Source organism: Hipposideros armiger, unplaced genomic scaffold (genome assembly GCF_001890085.2).
Source record: "Hipposideros armiger isolate ML-2016 unplaced genomic scaffold, ASM189008v1 scaffold_48, whole genome shotgun sequence".
NCBI classification, from domain to species: domain Eukaryota; kingdom Metazoa; phylum Chordata; class Mammalia; order Chiroptera; family Hipposideridae; genus Hipposideros; species Hipposideros armiger.
Window position 1 is genome coordinate 3,732,163 of NW_017731398.1, and position 12,355 is coordinate 3,744,517.

Genomic DNA, 12,355 nt, shown 5'->3' on the forward strand with positions numbered 1-12,355 from the left:
ATTAAACATTAATTTTAAAATGTAGGCAGCAGTCTTTACCACCACCACCCCCCATCAAGATCATTTATAAATCAATTTCCTTTTCTGTCTGTTAATAAGTCAACTGCCACTTACTGGATGATGGTCCCCTGTACCATTCTGGCTTCTATTTTTACTCTTCCCTGGCCCCTCTGGACATACTGTGTAAATCTGTAATATTGTGATTTGGAAATTAAATTCAAGTCAGGACAGAAGAAAAGTGCTTCTGAATTTAAGTAGCGAGTGTATTTACCTTCCCCTGTTCAGGTGTGTGCACAAGAACCCCTCCCTCTTAATTCTGTGAGGAAACTGGCAGAAACGACGTGAGGGCATCACTGGTGGAGACTGCGCAGTCACACACACTGGCCGCTGTGTTCTTTGGGGACATTATGAGAGAATGACATTTCTCTTTTCAAGCCCGATGACTAGACCATAGGAGTCTCCCATGAGACCACACAGTTTCCTTAAGATGATACGTGATTTAAGTCCTTAATTCTCAAGGGACTTAAGAGATTCCCTAGAAATTCTATCATAGCATCCTGGCATAGGAGAATTCAGAGAGAACTTACTGATTGCCAAGTGAAGTCATCTTCAGGGTTTTATTGTTTGTATGTTTGTTTAATGGAGAACCTGAGGTCCTGAGGAAGGAAGAAACTTCTTGAGGTCGCAAAATTTGGGGGCACAGTTGAGGACCGATCCTGGCTCTGACCATCCCCTATAACATGACCGTGTGTGTGTGTAGGGGGGTGCGGGATGATGCTTGTGCACTAATATTGTAAACTAGATGGCGGAGCAACCAGACAAGAGGGCAGTCCTTGTGCTCTGTGGCCCATCTGCCTGTGTGGCTCTAACCCTGGGATGCCCCGTATGTAGGCGTCTTTCCCCTTGGTCATCGCACTGAGGAGACTGGTGTCCGGGAAGGGTCTAGATGATGCGTACTGGTCATCTGTGTCAAATGAGCTGATGGCAGGAGGCCCTAATGGAAACTGCAAGATAAAAAGTGACCTTGAGCATCAAGAATCATAATAAAAGTTGTGTTTTTCTGGTCATCATCTAACCATACAGTTTACCCGTCGTTAGGAAACTTATTCCTCAGGGAAATTCCGAGGAGCGACTAGCCCTCTTCAGCCCTCAACGTGCTTCTGTTTTGCTGCCGAATGACAAAAGTGTGCCAGTGGTAAAACTGTAAAAGCTGGTCCGAGTCTGACGTGTTTCAACCTCACCATAAAAAAAGAAAATGAAGCCCCACAGTTGGGTCCATAGGTATAGGTGTGGAGAGACTCAGCGACAGGTAGGAGCCGTCAGTGGCTTGAACGAGTAAACGGACATACCAGTGTTCTGACATTTCCTCACAGTTCACCTTTGGTTTTCTGGTCTGCAGAATGGCGATACTACAAGGTCATTGGCCATGTCACTGCACTGAAGGAAAGTGACCAGGATGGGAAGAGGGCCAGTGTTCCTCAGGAATCAGGTAGGATGACTTATTTATGCGACCTGGTGTTTAAGATTTGCATCACGTGCTTACGACAAGCTATGGTGTGGAACCCAGCCGGAGAGCAAGGCTGGAAATCATTCGTCATTTAGGTGTCAGATATTTAGGTCTTCATTTATGTCATGTACTTAGTTGTGGGATCTTGAGCAAACTCCTGCCCGTGTCCGAGCTTCCTCTTGGAAAGTGGGAATGACAGACCAGTCTTACAGGCTGCCTGTTGAGAGATACAGTTCAGAAGAAGACAGTGGGCCATCTACTCTCTTGGATCAGAGGACTTGGAGCTGCCTCTTCTATCTCTGACACACACTTTACAAGGGTCATTGCCAAGATGGGGGAGGGGAGAGTGTCTGAAGGGCAGTGACCAGGTCAGAAAGAGAACTGGATTCTTAGGCTTGTCTAGAGAAAAAGAACCAGTAACTACACACATATACGTAGATAGACAGATGTATATATTAAAACATACGTACGTATTTTATTGTGTACGTTTTATACATTTCTCTATCGATTGGTTTATTATGAGGAATGGGCTCACATAAATATAGAGGCTGAGAGCCCCAAGGTGTGCAGTGAGAACGCTGGGGCCCCAGGGGAGCTGGTGGTGTAAGGTCCAGCCCGAAAGCTGGCGAGCTTAGACACCAGAAGAGCTGATGATTCAGCTCAAGTCCAAACGCAGGGGAAGCCCGATGTCCCGGCGGAAGGCACTTGGACAGGAAGGGCCCCCTCGTACTCTGGGGAAGAAAGTCTGCCCTTTTGTTCTGGTGGAGCTTTCGGCTGACTGGACAAGGCCCACCCACACTGGGGAGGGCGGGCTGCTGGGCACAGTCTGCTGACGCCAATGTTACTCTTGTTCTAAACACCCCCCCACAGACACAAACAGTGTAACGTCTAACCACACGTCTGGGCACCCCATGCCCAGTCAAGGTGACACAGACAGCTAACCATCACGAGAACCAAACCCCGTTTCCCCCAAGGGACAGCTAGCGATGTTTAGCTTCCCGTTCGTCAGCCGTGGGACGTGTTCTGTGGGACAACTGTGCCCACATTATAGGGACGCAGATTCTGATTTGGTGTAAGAGAGGACTGTCTAGCACTCGGGGGGCTGAGGATGGACTGAGCTCCCTCAGGAGTGTGCGCTCTCTCCCTGGAGACATCTGAGCACAAGCTGGACAGTCCCCTGGGTGGGTAGGACGGTCAGGGAGGAGCGGCGTCAGTGCAGAACTGACGACATGCTCGGCCGGGGCATCCTTCCGTCTCACACACGAGTCTGTGCTCCTGTGACTTGGTGCTCGTGCCGTGGCAGGGTGGCAGCATTACGATGTGAGATCGCACAGGACCAGGCTCTTAGACTCTTTGTCCAGGCCCCCGCACAGCCGGGTGCCCACACCATGACACTCTCACTCAGCAGACATTGTATGCTCCCCATCGCCTGGCGAGTCACACCCAAACTCATAGGCCCTGCACACAGGCCTCCCCTAAGAATCCCTACCGATCCCCACGGCCTGATTCCCTCCCACTTCCCATCCAGCCCAGGACAGGCCTTGGGTTTCCCAGGTGTCTACCTACTGTTTCTCTCAGAAGGACGAGACCGGGTCAGGGAGTCCTCCTGGGAGTTCCCTCGGCCTTGTGCTCTGGCCCTCACACCAGCCACAGTCCTTTGTCTGTCACACACATGAGCCATGAGCCCCTCAAGGGCAGGAGCCAAGGCGTGTTTGCTGCTGGGCCTGAGCACCCACCTCAATGCCTGGCACAGAGGAATGGTGTCATGTGTCACTTATCGCCTTGTTGTGTGTCTTCCATGAATGCCTTTCCACATGGGGTCTTTCTCCTGAGTCCCGCAGTGCTTTCTTCCATCAAATCTCCACAAAGCCAGTCATGCCATCACCAACTCACCCAGCCGATACTGTCTGTAGGTCCACTGGCTACGAGCCCTGTCCTGGGTTTAGGGGTAGATCTGGGGATAGGACAGAGCTGTGCCTTTCAGGAGCTTTCTATGCCAGGAGGCAACCCAGAAAAGCAGAGGTGAGGGTGACACCCTCTGCTGAGTTACTGTAACAAGTGCTTTCACTAGATGGAGAGCGCCTGGAGGTCAGGAGCCATCCAAGTGTCTTCCTGTCTGCGTCTTCCGTGCCTGACCCAGAGTAAGCAAACAGCATGTAATCGCTGCGTGAATAAATACATCTAGGTAGTTCTGTGCTTATGCCAGTCATCGGGGTAAGTCCTCTTATCTGGCTGAATGGTCGCGACCTTAGGCTAACCCAGAATTTTGGAATAGAAAAAAACAAAGATGCATCTACATTATTCCTACAATTGATCCCATGAAGACAAGCGAGAGTTCCTAGGTACGAAGGTACCATGCAGAAATAAGATGACATTATTGTTGGTAAATTTTAGGTGTGGTAGAGATGGAGGTTATACAAACCATCAGTTCCAGGGGAGCCTGTGATCCGTCCACAGCTGGCATCTGTGGGTGATGCCCCCATTCTTCATGAGCACAGATAACGTGACACCCAGCTCAGACCCTGTTCCAACAAGCACTGTAGCAACCAGGATTACTGCCTGATGAAGCACTTGCCAAGCTTCAGCCACAGCCCACTAATTCCACACACCAGTCTCCCCAGCAAACTCAAATAAAAGAATTTGGACAGTTTGTTTGAAATTCACTAAGATCCCATTTGTCTCGGAATTAAAACCACATTAACTGGGGATGTGCAACAATTCATCCGGGCTCCTTTGCTTTGGCTGGCTGTGCAAATGGGCCGTGGATACCAGGGCAATGTTTAACCTAGTGGAACATGAATTCACTGAAACAATGTAGACGGTTGTCTTCAAGCCCTTTGGCAACTGTGATAGTGAGAACAAGTAATGAAAGTGCTGAAAGAGTCCCGTCAGTCGTTTACCACACTCGCTGGTTCCCATCGCGCAGCGACTCTGTGTCTTCTCTCCACCAGAGGCAGCATCACAGGAAATTAACTTACGTCATGTGGTTGAGTTTTTTCAAGTCTTTACCATTTTCTCACTGCCTCCTGTTCGGGGGGACCTGTGAAGCTTTGCACTATGAGGACTCCAGGGAGTTTGAGAAGGGCCCTGGAGCTTGTGGAATCTGGGATTTACACACCTGCCTGAGCAGATGATGTGTTCTGCTCGCCTTGGTGAGGACAAAGCCACATGACAGGAATTAGGATTTGGGAACCAGGAGACAGCACAACATGTGTGCGCCCCGAGAACACATGTGTGAACTTCGGGTAACCGGGTGCAGGAGATGAGTGTGGGCGCTGGTTCCTATCGCAGCTCCCCTCCCCGTGAGCTGTGTCCCTCAGCCTGCAGACCTCCCGGTTAGATCACCTGGAGAGGAAAGCAATCACATCTCCCAGGATGTGGGGGACGCCGGGAGAAGGTGGGAAAACGCACCTGCCACAGCAGCCTTAGGCCGGACATGGCGCTTGGTCCGAGAGCTGCTGGTTCCCCTCCGTCAGGAACACGCAGCACACACATGCGCACACGGGCTGTGGGGACGGTCAGTCCAGGGGCCCAGCCTGGGGGCCCTTTGACAAGGACGGACCCGCATGAGCAGGTGTGGGAGTGACCGGTTAACTCTAACTGCAGCCCTTCACGATGAGGCCAGGAGGGAAGACACCGCTGTGACAAATTGCTCATCTTGTCTTTACACGAACACATTTGTCAGCCCAGGGGAGGGCAGAGAAAGGGAACAAAAGAAGCTCTAGTGTCACAGAGGACCTCTTACTGACTCCGTTGTCCTGTATGACATTCTCATTCATCTACTTCTGCCTGGTGTGAGGACAGCCCTCCCCAACAGGACAGTGGCCGGTGACCTCAGGAGGGGACCCCGGGGTATCGTCCCTCCAGCCCACAGAGTCTGTACTTGTCCTCCCCGCTCTTTTTATCAGGGATGGGGGTGGGGGGGTGGGGAGAAAGCAGAGAGGAGGGAAGAATAGATGGAAGCATTACTTCCTTCTTTGACAACGGCCTGCGCGTGTGATCGTTGAGAGTGGGAGGGATCTGGATTGAAATTCAAGATCAAGTCCAAGCTCAAAGTTGCTAACGGTGACTCCAGGGATATTTACCAGTCTCGCTCCGCCTCTGTGCCACAGCTATAAACTGGTTATAATACCCACTTCTTAAAGATGGGTGAGCATCAAGAGAGACAAATGTCATTTATCACTGCCTGGTATGTATATATTCATTCTCTGGCTTCTTTGTGTGTCATGTGTCTCCAACTAAATTATAATTAGGGTAGGAAGGTGGGCGTTTTGTTTACCTCCGTATTCTCAGCATCTGAAACCCTGTCTAGGACATAGTCGGCAGTTTATACACATGGGATGAATTAATGATAATGTAGATAAAGGCTTTAGCATGGTGTTGTTACATAGTAAGATCTCAAGGTATGATGTCTTTAAAAAATTCAGTGGATGGGTGAGGAACTCTTTGTCATGAGACCTAGGAGGCCAAGTTAGATTTTGCTTGGAGAGTCTGTGAACATGCACTCCGACCCCAGAGTGCCTGGTTGAAACCCCAGGTCTCCCTCTGTGTGACTTCGGGTGACGTCCGTGACCCTTCCATGCCTCTTTCTCCTTGGCTGTACACTCGGGCTGGCAGTAACAGCAGTCCCCACTTCGCAGAGTGCTGTAGACCTTAGTGTGATACTCAGCTCATTGGGAGAGTCCGCTCTTCCCAGCTGCCCCTGGGCCTGTGGGGTTGGCTGGAGGAAGGGGCGTCACACAGCTGTAATCATCGAGTCCCAGGGCTCCTGAGTGAGAATGGAGTCAGAGCCCCGGGGCCTAGGTTGCTGTTACCTGTGAGTCCGTTGGTCTGAGGCTCCCTGCAGTGCCACTCTTAGGGCAGGGGACGTGGGCGTGGCCTCCTGAATGGCACAGTGTCTCACACTGGGGTGGGCACCAGGGGGTCACAAAGCTGGCTTCCACTCCCAAGAAGGGCTTCTTTGAAAGCCCTTGTCATCTGCAGCCCCATACAGCTCCCAGGACTGAGTTCCAGCCTTTGTGATAAGGCCCAGTGCATACATCACGCACGTACCCCAGGGGTAACGGCTTGCTCCATGCGTGCCTGAATGTTCATGGCCCCGTGCCCTGCAGCTAGCATAGTCCCTGGCACACCATATGGGCTCAAGGATAGAGTGTAGAATATGATGTAGAATACATGCGTGCATGAATAAATGAATGAACGAATGAAATACACCAGTGTTTCAGGCAAATGAGAGAAGGCTAAGAACACACAACATGTTTGGCTGAATGACACTTCTGGTGCAGAAATGTGCCCCGCCCCTTCTCTCTCTCTGTCCCTAATTCAATTCCTGCCACTTGCTTTTCAGTAACAGAAATAAAGGTCTAACTGTGCAGGTGGTTTTCCCATGTAGACTCAGATTTGCAGAAAAGGGGTGCACTTTGGTCCAGGATGCCCCAACGGTGACGGCAGATGTTTGTGAGCTCTGTGACAGGTCAGCTCCTACCCGAAGGCCTGCACAGGCACTTCCTTGTGCCCAGAGATCTGAGGGGCGCCATGAACCAGACTGTGGGCATCCGGAGCCCAGAGCTTCTGGAAGCCTGTCACGTAGCTCGCAGCCGGCCTGAGTCGTGCAGCCAGCTCTGCAGACAGTGATTTATTTCAGAGGGATGTGTTCACATTCCAGCCGCACACACAGGCAGCTCCTCACCTCCCACTTGTCCAGCACATGCACACACAGCCCATCCCTTACAGTACTCACACTGACACACACACACACACACGTACTTACATGTACTCATGCTCACACAGACACACACACATCCCCCTTACATGTACTCACACTCACACACACACACACACACACACACACACACTTATCCTGGCCAAAGTGGAGAGGAGAAAAACAAAGCTCCTTAATTCCTCAGGGAGCCAGTGTCCCGAGCCTGTGGCCTCATTCCCCGCGGGGCTCTGAGCCCGTTCGCAGCCACACTGGTGCTGGTGGGGGCCCAGGAGGCCACCGGGTCAGCGGCCTGAGCGCCCCCGGCCAGGCCAGCCCCGCCTTGCTGCCTCTGAATTCCCTACCAGCTATTTTGGAACTTCCCTCTTCATCCCTCTCCAGCTCTACTCAGCAAATGATAGCCTCCCTCACGTCCCCGTCCCACCCACTCCCAGTGTCCTTGTGTCACTGCCCTCTCGTCCCAGCAGTAGGCAGACAGGAGGCACACAGGCTCTGCAGCCTGGCCCCAGCCCGCTCGCCTGCCTGCCGGGTGAATTTGGGCAGCTCCCTCACCCCTTTCTGATCTTGAGTTTCCTCACCTGTCAGATGAGATCACTCGTATCTCGGATAAATGAACACATGAGAGAAACATGGCAGAGTGCCAGGACTGGTGCCTGGGACGTGGTGAACAGGACGTGTTCACGTCCCCTCGCTTCTTTCTTCCCACTAAGGTAAGCCCTCCACTGGGCCTGCCCCTGTCCTCAAACCACTAGCCTTTCCCTCTGCTGGGGCTTCTGCCCCCTGACCAAAGTCTTTGCTTCCCACAGAAAGGGTGCCCTTGACAGAGCTGCTCTCCCTTCTCTTCGTTTACAGATTAACCTTCACCTCCTTGTCCTCTGCCTCCTCTCCTGGCTGTTGCAGTGAGCCTTCCATTCACTCCACCGCTGGTCTCTTTCAATCACACTCACTAGTGGCTTTCGTGGGGTCCTCAGTGCCCAGTTCAGTCACATTCCCTTAAGGCCTCCACAATTCTGGTGCCATCGTCACCCCCTTCAGTCTGGGGTAGCGGTGGGCCGTGGGGTGGCCAGAGGAGGGTGGCCTGGCTCAGCCACTGACCAGCTCTGCCAGCTCGGGCCAGTCACACCCCCTGTCTACACCTCAGTTTAATCATCTGTGAACAGGGGCTCCGAGGATCCCCTGCCTTATCAGGTGGTTGTTGTGGGGACCACGTGAGGTAATGTGTGCTGGGGGTTCGAGAATCGTTATCTCGTGTTATGACTCTGAGTATTCTCCCCACGCCCCGCCCCAGAATCCTAGCCCCCTACCTCCCCTGATCCTCCTCATGACTTCCCAGTCCTCACGCGGGACGTCCCGAACAGCTATCTTCAGGCTATCGGGCAGGTGCGAGAAAGCCTTACCCTTCCACAGCTGCCACCGTCCTCTCCTCCCAGATGACTCCACCCCCATGCCTCTGGCCTCGGTGCCACTGCTGTGCCCGGGTCTGGACTGTTGTGGATTTTTGCACATCTCCACCTGGACAGGGGCACCCACTGGCTAGGTTCAAACCGCCACCTTTGGTGTTTGAGCAGGAGAGCAGAATGACCAGGCTACACTCGCTGAGTCACACATGACTAATTAGCAAATACTCGTCCCACACAAGAGCTGCTTTCCCGCACTCCACTGTGACGCCCACCACAAAGCTGTCTTGCATTACTAATGCCACCTAGAGGCAGAAGGGGACACACACACACACACACACACACACACACACACACACACACAGTTTCTTCCCCAACAGATCCATCCTTGTCTTGTCTACACCCCAGCAAGTCCATTTCCTGCACCTTTGCACCCTTGCTACCCTTTGTCCATTCTCCACACTGCAGCCGAGTGCGTGCTTCTAATTATAAATCGCATTGTGGACTTTGTCATCTCCCTGCTTGCAACCTCCCAAAGGTTTCCCATTGTACTGAAAATGGAAGCTAACCTCCTTGCTGTCACCTACAAGACCCTGCGTCATCCAATCTCTGCCTACTTCACCCATCGCCCTGTGGACCTCGTCCCCTAGTCTAGTTCCCTAAGTGCAGACCATGTGACCTCTGTTTCTGCCAGAAGCGCTCTTCCTCAGCGGTCCATACACTGTGTCCTCCGGGAGGCCTCCCTGGCCGCCCTAACTCACTCAGTGCTCCTCTCCGAGCACTAGAAGTCTTCCTTCCTTACACCTACTACCGTTTAAAGTCCTTTTGCTTGCTTGCTTGACTGCTGTCTGCACGTTCATTAGAATGGGAGCTCCGAGACACCAGATCCAAGACTTTCGTTCATTCATTCATTCACTCCTTCGCTCAACAAGTATTGAGGAAGCATCTCGTTACGTGTAAGGCGTTGTTGCTTCCGGGGACAGCATTTCAGCCACAAGCCACTGCCCTGCACATCCACGTTGCTTGATAAATGTCAGTTGACTAAATAAATGAATGAATAAACCAAAGGGTAGGAAAAATATTGGGTTCAAAAGAAGAATATGGGTCACATATACATCGCTAATGTTAACCTGAACTTTAATGATGTAACGGAGACCGGCTGAGGTGCCCTATCCAACAGGGAAAATGCTCTCGAAAAGGCTTCCTCACGGGGCTTCTGAAATTATGCAAGAATCATTAAAATGTAGAACACGACTGTAAGTAACCAGGATGAAGACACCATGCATATTTCTTCTGTTAGCAGGGTGACCACTCAGTAACTTATTAGGCGTAATTTATTAAGTGCTCTCCTTGACAAATGGAAGGAAACTGTTTGCAATTAACCACATTCGCACTGCTGGTTTCGAACAGTAATTTCATGTCCAGAATTTATTGACTCTTTCAGGAAATTCTCAGAAGCTGCTATGAGCTAACGTCCGGGTGGAGACAGCAGAGAGAGTGTTTGCACAGGTTGCAGTGCCGTACCTGGTCCCAGCCAGAAACGCTGGGTTCTCTTCCTGTTTTCAGATAGCAGTTTGCTCTCCACGTAGCGTAGCATCGCTTCCGTGTGATGCCATCTGTGCCTGCTCTCCCTCCTTTCCATCACAAGGACCCGTGAAGACAGAAACCAAACCCAGGTACAGCAACTTCTCAGCAACTCAGAAATGGTGTGTGGTTTTGCTGTTGTTGTTGTTGTTGTTGTTGTTTTAAAAGGCCATTCAGTAATGGAAAGTAAGTTAACCAAATACTGACTTTTGCTAGTCCCCAGGAGGAGGACTCTAAATGAATGGCCGATGAAAAGGCCTTACAACAGTATATTGCATATTGGTGTGTCCCCTTAGAAAGGCCGAACATTATTTCCTACAAGTTTAATTACAGGTTGTTTTTCTTGATTCACTTTTTTCAGAGCACTTAGGCCAAGTTCCATCCAGGTCCACTTGACCTATATGCAAACTGGATTTGTGGGTCTGAATTAATATTTTATTGTGAAACTAAAAATCATTCTCATACCCGGTGTCGTATACTTACCCGAACATTCTCCGAAATCTCGTCGGACTCCTTTCTGTGCCTAGGTGTCAGGATAGTCATTGCTTTCTACAATGTGCTGTGACTCATGTCTCATCACTCTAATGACTCAAGAAGGGGACTCAGTGACATTCGTGAGTGGCAGAATGAGATACAAGAAGCTGGGTGAATTGTCTCTTCCGCACACTCCGTGGTGTGGTTTCACAAGCGAGAAATGCACTGAGGCTTCTGCCCAAGTCAGCTATTAGTCATGTGCTCCACAGTGAGGAACCACTGAATGTGTCTAGGATGAAAAATTTCTGTTACACGAAAACAGATGAATTGACAAATGGAGAAGGAGCCCAGGAAACCACATACACGTCCAACAGACTTAAGTCAGAGGGGAAAGGTGACCTCTCTAATAAGAGGTGCCGCAAATAACACATCTTAAACCCCGACCTCACACCAGGTATGACTATCAATTCCAGGAGCACAGATCTAACCACGGAAAGTAAAACAACAAGCCTTCTGGGAGAAACAGCATCTTCGTGACCGTGGAGCTATAAAGACTATTCTTAAACAGGACTCAAACTGCCAGTCAGAATGGGAGAAAAGGATACACTTCTATAGTAAAATCAAGAACTTGCTTTGATCTGAAGGACACCACTGAGAGAGTGAAAATACATGCCACGAGATGGAAAATAGTGTCTGTGATGTGTGCGTGACAAGCACTCCCGTGTGTACCACCCATGACCGTGTAGATGGCAGAGCCATGCTGGAAAGCTTGGGCAACGTCTGTGCAAACGATCATAGGCCTATCTCGCGGTTCAGGGGTTTTACTCCACAATGCACCCATGACAGAAACACACACATACACGCCGAAAGACACGGCAATTCGCACCTGTGAGTGGAATAAGCGATAAAGCAATTGTGTTGTGTTCACAGCCAGTCAGTGCAGTGAGAACGAGATAACTCCAGCCACACACATCAGCCTGGGTGTCTCTCACAACATCACATTGAGCAACAGAGAGAGACACAGATGACACAACGCGTAAAGGCATTGACACTGAGGGTAAACCAGGCAAAACCAGCATGTGCCCTGAGAACTCAGAAAACTCAGTTTTCTTTGCAAGGTTTGACATGGAAGGGGTGTGCAGGAGGCTTCTGGGGCGCCCCAGAGCTTTGGGTTTGATGTGGGTGCTGGGGACATGGACGTGCCCTGAGGGTTTCTGCATAAAGACCGAACACTGTAATGTCTCCATAGAATAAAATCCCACTGCAAGATATAATGTCTGAGTTTATTTTCGATTATATTTGGAGAGGCAGATTTTACATGATAGCTTCAAACCAACCGTCGTACGTTAACCAAATTTTACACACGCCGTTTAAAAAAAGATCTAAAAATGTGCTTAGTTACCGGTAGTATATAACGTTGATCAAGCACCAAGAGTGTGCTGAGCTGTATAGGACAAACAGAGAAACGACAAGTCGCTGCCTTCACAGACCCCCGTTCCTTCCGAGCCTCGCGCATAAACTTCACCTTACATTTCACACCCTTTTAGTCATAAGGCATAAATAAGGAAGTTCGTTGCATTTCTCATTGCTAATAAATATCCAGTACCCTTTCCCCCAACATGACCAACAATTACTAGTATCTTTGCCTGTAAATACAAATTTCTGTAGTATAAT